General features: G+C 42.7%; 1 pseudogene; it reads right to left on the bottom strand.

Moving 5' to 3' along the window:
* Window positions 1-787: 787 nt before the first annotated feature.
* LOC138489100 (NEDD4-like E3 ubiquitin-protein ligase WWP1) lies at window positions 788-2515 on the bottom strand (annotated as a pseudogene).
* Window positions 2516-6759: the final 4244 nt, after the last annotated feature.

The following is a 6759-nucleotide window of genomic DNA, read 5'->3' as shown; positions in this document are numbered from 1 at the left end:
AAGATACCTAAACATCCTCTTGATATTAACCCAAGACAATCATTAATCTCTTGACGTTGTCCAGAGAATTATTGTATTCCATCTTATATCTACAATAAGACCAGTGGCACCAATTGCTCATTCTTAATAGAAACATTCATTTCACTTAACAAATACTTTTGTGCAAGTAGTAAAGGTTTTAATTGAGACCTTGGCGATATGAACGTAGTATGGAGAGGGATTTCAGCTGAGTATTTATAAATTATATTGACAATGTTTGTTTCCTTTGTCATTTTAAAAAGCCAGCAGCAATTTTCTAAACCTTAGCCTTAAAAATCTTTCATTACAGCCATGCAATTAACAACCTCGGTAAAATGTTGCATATATGAAAACACAGAACAATTTGTAAGGTTTGTTTCTCTTTCTCTTTCATTCAAGATAAAATGAATCCAGGCCCTCTTGAAATGATGTGACATGTCATATGTTTAAAGCCCTATAAAACTAGAGCCATATTATATATATATTTATATATATATATTTAAAATAAAGTATTTAGTTAGCTTTCAAAACTAAAGTCATTTCACTAGTCAGTCATTTAAAGGTAAAATAAATAAAGTAGAAAAGGCTAGACAGTTTTGCATATCTATGTGGAAGAGCAGAGACATCTAGGCTTAGAGTTCCATTATGATCACTGTACAGGACAAATGGCGTATATACATTTAAAGACTGTGCAATTTTACTTGGCTGGGCATTTCATGAATGCCCATTTTAATGCAAAAAAATCTTTCACTCTAGACACTCGCTGTATCTATTCTTGACCAAATCCTTCAGAGTCTTCAATTGCAAAAAGTAGCTTCTCTTTAAGCTGTTCGTAACTTTTGTAGGGCGGTAGATCCAAACGGTTGAAACATGTATGACTTCGAGGCAGCCAGGTTTCTTTACCAACTTTCTCAATACAAAACTTCTGAGGGCCATTACTTCTCATCAGTTCAGCAAAACCTCCCAATGGTAGTCGGTAGGTACCAGTGACAAACTGCATTAACCGTAATCAAACTTCTTTGTTCATCTCTTTAACAAACTGCCAGAACCAGATCATCTGTTTGCTATTTCTTGTATAGTGGCGATAGACAGTGTTCCTCTGCCAGTCTGCTAAATCCACTTCTTGCATCCCACCGAGCATCGCCTTCAATTCCTTTTCGTCAAAGTATTGCAGCCACTGAATAGGGACAACCTCATTAAATCCATCGAGAAAAGCTTTTGTCTGCTCTTCCACTCCTCGTGAAAACCTCCACTCTGCCATTAACCCAATGTACTCTTCCTTGTTCTCTTCTGTAACTAGAACATTTGCGACTTTCGGTCGTGCGAGGTTACTTTCCCCAAGATCTCCATATCAACCGCAAAGTACATTTCCAAACCACACTCTTCAATGTTGTTGTCTCTGATCCAGACAAGGGAGTTATAAAATTCAGGATAAATGGATTCCAAGTCTTTTATGGTGAGTTTCTTGCTTAGCATGCGCTTGTAGAATGGCAGTGAAAACCCAGTATCAATACATTTTCCATGAAACAAAGCCATTACGATAAAGTGACCAATGAAACAAAAATATGAAAGGTGATCTGGATTGATGGTGGATGCTGGATTAATTTGGAGGCAGTAGTTGCTTTTGCCGGCGTATTCAAATAGGCAGTACATAGGGTTCAAAACCTCATGGGAGAGCAAGAAAAACCATTCTCTTGCTAAACCGCCGTAGTCAAGCCCTCCCTCTCCACGGAATATTACATTCAATCGCCTCCTTAGGTCATAGGGTTTTAAAGCCACAATTTGTTGGAAGGAATCTTCAAACAGTATCTCCCTGGAAACTGTGATCTTTACATGGCTGGGCAGGGCATTTGACTGGCACAAGTAGCGGAAATGGGCAAGTTTCCACCTGAAGCTGCGTTCATATGCAATTTGTGACCCTTTGGTTACAGAAGACTTGCCAGTAGGTGGATCATTGAAGGTTGTTGTCCTTGTGTTGTGATCTACAAAGTACTTAACCCCTCTTGTGTAACGTATTTCCCAGCCTTCTGGTAGAGGATCCTCGTTTGGTAATTCCTGCGTTCGGGGGTCCTCCCATTGAGTTGGTTTCGTGTTGTGATTCACAAAGTACACTCTGTCATTAGAATCAACTCTCCTTTCCCAGCCTGGAGGTAATGGTCCTAGGGGATCATTTTCTGCAGATAACATTGAAGCCGAATAGAGGTATCGTTGGTTAAACTGCTGCATAGCACCATGAAGAAGCTGATTGCGTTGTGACTGCCACTGTTCAAAGTTCCTGACCGACTCCATTGTAGGCCGTTGCCATGTTGTTGTTCTGGTGTTATGATCGACATAATAAACTCGACCACGATCATCGACTCTACGTTCCCACCCTGGTGGTAAAGTTTGTGGACACTCATGTTGTCGTTCGTGTGTTGTGATCAACATAATAGGTTCTTCCATGAGGATCCTTTTGTTGCTCCCATCCAGGCAGCAATGGCTCTGCACTGGTACCACTAGGCTGTTGTCTTATAGGTTCCCCTGAAGCACGTGACGAGGACTGCCTTGGTTTTGCAGCATCTGTGTCGGCAGAAGTAGAGTCAGAATAAGTTCAAATTTCACATAGAGCTGTTGTATTATCATTAGGTAGCGATATACTGTTTTCAGAAGATGTGACATCTAATGTTGATGTATTATCTATTGTAACAGTTGATGACCGATTACCTGCTGTGACTATATTAGTGCCATCAGCTGATATGAAGCTTTCTACCGGACATTATAAAGATGAATGACTGGATGTTGTGTCCACTTCTACAGCAGTTGATATGCTTTCACCATTAGCAGTGCTGGTTGAAGGCTGAATTGTTATAGGGTTTGATGCTGGTGTAATATTCCTGCATCACCGTCTACCTGGCAATGTTCTTAGTCTGTCTACATAGGGCGGTGACGACACCCCCCTCTGACCATGAGGTGCTCCTTCATGCCGGTCAGACTGTGCGGCAGACTCTGATGTCCCGGGTGCGGACTCGCTAGCGTCTGACCATCGTACCCCTTTTTCCCTTGGGAGCTGCTTTTCGCACCATCTCCCTTCTTCATTTGTCTCGCACTCAGTCTCCTCACTGGAGTCGGACATTGATCATTCCCAATTCACGCAACTTCTTGTGTCATCATTGTTTTTACTGATTTCTAATATGTTTAAGGACAGTTCACTGCTCCCACTACTTCGGGTGACATCCTCAGTGTCATACAGCTGAGTGCTTTCCAAGTGCTCATCTTCCCCTTCTCCTTGGGATATTTGCTCTAGCCCTATTTCATCATATATCTTATTGATCGTTTCCCCGATGCTTCTGGTGTCGAAGTCATTTTCAATATTTGCCCTGGTCATGTCTGGTACTGGGTCGTACGCAGGAAAGAATTCTTCAATGTCTTCCCAGTCTACAACTGGATCAGATTTTTTAACTTCCCTCTCCAAATATTCGAGATCGCATGTCCTGTCTACGCTTACATTCAATATCATCATCAAATTCTTTGAGTTTCCTCGCCTCTTCTCTGACCTTATCTTCTTCCCTTCTCTTTTCATGTCTACGTTCATCTGCCCTTCGAACTTCCTCATTCCTTCGTCTCCTTATCCTTTTCTCACGTACCCTTTGCTCTTCTTCTAACCTTTGCTGTTTCTGTCTGTCGTGGTCATTGGCTGCTCTCTGTTTGTGATCAAGCTGTTTTTCTTGCTCTTTGCGATATAGCTGTTCTCGCCTCAGCCTATCTTTGCTTCTTATCCTTTCATCTCTTAACTCCTTCTCTTTCTCCTTTCTCTGTGCCTCATTTAACCTCTGCTTTGGTCTCACGTCATCACTTCCTTTCCCATCGAGTTTTAATAAGATTTGTCCTCCCATCCACTCGTCTTTTGCGAATGCTATCTCATCAGTTCTGTCTTCACTTCCTTTCCATTTCTTTCCCTCTCTCTCCTTGTCGAGAGGTGCACTTGTCTGTGCCTGATTCTTTCTTTCATCATTGCGCCTCCCTTTGTCCCCTGGCACTGCAGAGGTAAGATTCTTGTCTTTATCCTTCCCTTGATTTTTGTCACTACTCTATGTAGGTGACTCATATGCGGGGTTGCTGTACCCCGTGGCTGCTTTAAGCCCCCTTAACGGGTAATCCCTCGTCCTTACTTTCTTTGGTTTTTGTTTTGGGCGGGGCAGGTGGCGCGGTAGGGGTCTCACCCCCCTCTGTGCATACGTTTAGTATCCAATCTGCTGGCAGCTCTTCCTCCTTTGTCTGTTCATACATCTTTCAAAGTTCTAGAACAGCAAGGCGTTTTTCTGGCCTCTTGCCTGTGTATGTGGCATGCAAATATGTCGTCATGTGTTGTAAGACGGCTTTAGATAAAGACCCATTTGATGGCTATGGCATAAACATCTTGTGGGCAGTACCTTTAACCCACTCGGTGCTATACTTCTTTAGCTTGGATGATTGTTTTGGCAACTGCTTGCATAAGTGTGCTAATGGGGTTATGTCTTCCATGCTTAAATCTGTTCCCTTTCCTCTTATATAACACTTGTTAATGTTTTCGTGTGGTTTAGACACCTTGTGACAATATGAGCGAGCACCAAACACTGCAAGCTACAATCCAAATTTTCCAGAAACATTTTTATATTACAATTTGCTCAAAAACATCAATTCATGTGCGATTCTGTCTCAGCTATCGAATTGCGCACATTTTTTTAACCAGTTCTCTTAACAAAAATTTCACATATGACATCACAACAAAACATGTAAGACAGACACTTAACAGACTAGACGGACACCAGCTAATCATTACCCCTTCATGGAGTCTAAACGAACCCCTTTCACGACATCTTTAAACGTGATGGTAGCCTAATTGTTCCCCATTATGTGGGACTCTGGGTACACGTTTCTTCTGGCCGCTATATTAAAGCGCAGGAATAAGGCGAATCCTCTCACTTCTCAGGTGTCCGCCCTGGTAACCTCTCTCTTCTCGGTTGTCCACCCCGGTAACCTTTATTTATTCAATTATTCTCGAGTCATTATCCCCTTATATATATATACAGTGTTCTCTACTTCTGATTATTTTGTTTTTCCTCCTCCCTCCGTTACCTTTTCCCTTTACTTGTTCTTAAGGCAGACACTGTTTGCCAAAGCACTCAATTCTTGCTTCACTCTCCGTTCTCATTGTTCGTCTCTGGACCCTCGGGAACACCGCCTTCGTTACCGCCTCCTTCAGATTTTCACCCGATCAGCTGCCCGTAGGAATGGGAAGGGATGTGTTGGGAAAACGGGTCCCTTCAGTGCCCTGACTGCAGTCTCTTGCTTAAGCTACTATTGTCTACGGGAAGCTTCACGGACTGCTCAGCCGAATGGCAAAGGACTTGTGATATTGCTGAAGTCCTAGAGTTACTTTATGTCGACAGTCAATAGGTGTCTTATTTTAATCAATAATCAATGGTCACCAACCATCCTCTGCTACCAAGTGTACTATGAGAGTGAGAGACCCCTGACCGGCCCATAGAGTCAGAGCTTTCTCTGTAGTACTTTATGACGAGATAGCTGCACCTTGAGGTGGATGGGGTGTAGGATTTCTTACTCCAACACCAATCAATAAGGACAACTCAATGGTTTGGCAAAGGGGAGTCCGTTTAATGACAAGTACAAAAACCAGGGAAACATGGAAATCAACAGTGATGCGATAGCCCGTTTCACTTCAACTCCCAATGACTTCATGAAAACAGTAACAGTTATACCCAAAATTTGTCATCGTTGATGTGTAACACTCAAGTGTTTGTCATGCAATTCTATTGGTTGGAAAAGGTAACTTAAATATAGGTGCTATATCTGTATATGGTAATGGAGTGTGAGGATTGGATAAACATCATTAGGTGGGCATCTAAGTCCTTCTTTAAAAAATGACTAGGGTGGACGTCACTAAAAGTACGACGTCCCATTGGTTCTACTATCTATAGGACCCTAGATTATTTGGTCCACTATGATTTGGTTGGCTTCAACCGCATGCATAAATCTCCACTTTAATTAGCAGCACGCAGAATGGTCAACCAGGTGCAGGTGCCCCCAGATTTACCTGGCCTCCCTTCCATCAATCAGTACTTTAGTGCTATGTGTCAATTAGTTGGCTGTGGTCGGCCTCGAAACTGTAGCTCCTTGTCAGGAAAAGTTATGGTTTCTTCTGTTTGGGAGATAGCCAGGCATAGGTGCCTCTTCTCGCTTGGCTGGTCATGTGCTAGCAGACCGTGAATCTGCTTGGTTTTCCTTCTATTTGTGCATGTAATTTTTATTCGGCTTGACACCTGCTTGGGCCTCCTTATCTCAACCTTCACGGGGCAGGCTGCTCTGTTCTTAAGTTTCGATTCTCTGAAGCTACTGTCCACCTCCCTCTCTTGATCTGACCTCGACTTCCCCGGCACGAGCTGCTCTTGCTGAGTTTCGGCTCCGCTGTCTCTTTTCACTTTAGCTGGAGTACGAATCCTGTCCTGTTTGACCTCTAGTAACCTGAGCTAATTCTGCTTTTGTGCAAAGTGGACTCGCACTTATATAGTGTGCTTTGTTGAGGCAGATATATAGGTGGCGCTTGCCTCTCTATTCTTCTACTAAGCATAGCAAGCCGCACTGTTTTCTTAGCTTCTTGCGGTTACAAGCATATGTACAGGCGTTAGCTGGTTGAATAGCTTCATCCTGCTTAACAGTTTAAGTTTCTTTATATTTCAACATCGTCTCTCCTTCTAAGTTCAT

The sequence above is a fragment of the Ambystoma mexicanum genome, chromosome 9 (genome assembly GCF_040938575.1).
Source record: "Ambystoma mexicanum isolate Mex_15411 chromosome 9, UKY_AmexF1_1, whole genome shotgun sequence".
In the NCBI taxonomy this organism is placed as follows: domain Eukaryota; kingdom Metazoa; phylum Chordata; class Amphibia; order Caudata; family Ambystomatidae; genus Ambystoma; species Ambystoma mexicanum.
Note: the sequence above shows the minus strand (reverse complement) of the source record. Positions and strands in the feature narration are given on the sequence as shown.